This window comes from Cajanus cajan, chromosome 10 (genome assembly GCF_000230855.2).
Source record: "Cajanus cajan strain Asha chromosome 10, NIPB_CcT2T_4, whole genome shotgun sequence".
In the NCBI taxonomy this organism is placed as follows: domain Eukaryota; kingdom Viridiplantae; phylum Streptophyta; class Magnoliopsida; order Fabales; family Fabaceae; genus Cajanus; species Cajanus cajan.
This window is the reverse complement of record NC_138526.1, coordinates 33,301,792-33,302,952: the sequence shown is the minus strand read 5'-3', so window position 1 is coordinate 33,302,952 and position 1,161 is coordinate 33,301,792. Positions and strand designations below refer to the sequence as shown.

Sequence of the window (1,161 nt, the reverse complement as noted above, 5' to 3'; positions counted from 1 at the left end):
GTGAAAGTTTGGTACTTAATAAACATCCAACTTTCACATTGAAAGAAATATGCTTTATATAATTGGTAATGACGCTTAATATTGAGTCACTATTGTGCAGTTAATTTATTTCACAACAAAAAAAATATGATTAAATTTAATTTATTAAAAATTATAATTTCACTATTCCTTCTCGTATATTACATCAAAAAATTGAATCTTATATAATGAAAACTCGGTGAAAAAGAACAAAAGATTAGTCATCATAACAAAGTCATGCATCGAGTTACATAATGAATATAATAAATTATTTATGAAAGAAATTATACTTCAATATTTAAGCCCCAATTTAAATGATCATCCAGAAATGCCTCAATTTATACTTTGATTAATGAAGCATGTCAACCAGTACCTTATATTATGCTTGAATGTAGAAACTCAAATTGAAAGGTAAGTATCGAATTCAATTGCAAGTTCAATTATAAAAAACAAAATATTTGGACTGAGTTGGTGGGGTGTGCCAGACCCAAGCTGTAGTGCAACGCATAGGCGACACATGAGAGGCCCAGTAGCAAGCTACTGTGATGGACTCTCCCCCTTAAAAAATAAATTTAATATCGTGTGGACCAATGACCCACATATCAGACATTAAACTGATAAGAACAGATACTACACTTGATCTTAGCCAAAAGGCCGAGAAAGGTATGCTTTTCTCACTCACTTGCTGCTTCTTTTATTCTCAATTCCACTTGGCATATTCTTGTTTCTCAGCAGTGTGGGACTTGGACATGAGCAATTTAACCCTCGTCATCAGTCATCATCACCATCTGCAACAACTTAAATAAACCTTTTGAATGATAGAATGAGATGAGTGAAAAACAACAAAACTACACAATTTCTCTTCCTTCTGTCACCTCAATCCAATTATATCATAGCCACACTCTTTGTCTTGACATTTGCAAGAATATATATATATATATATATATATATATTCAACAAAAGTACTTCTGCATTATTCATTTCATGATTAGAAATATTAGTGAACAAATATAAAGGTGTTCTATTCTGAATGCAGTACTTTATTATAACTCAACTATAAGAAATTCAGAAGACATCATGCATTTTAATTTCACTGTGCACAACCTTCTAGATGCTAAACAACTATGTCCACTAAGAGTCTTT

General features: G+C 31.3%; 1 non-coding gene across 1 annotated transcript; it reads right to left on the bottom strand.

The window, feature by feature from the left end:
- Nucleotides 1-489: 489 nt before the first annotated feature.
- LOC145952949 (U2 spliceosomal RNA) lies at nucleotides 490-685 on the bottom strand. The gene has a single exon (XR_014430454.1). It is a non-coding gene; the product is annotated as a U2 spliceosomal RNA (small nuclear RNA).
- Between the last annotated feature and the right edge of the window lie 476 nt (nucleotides 686-1,161).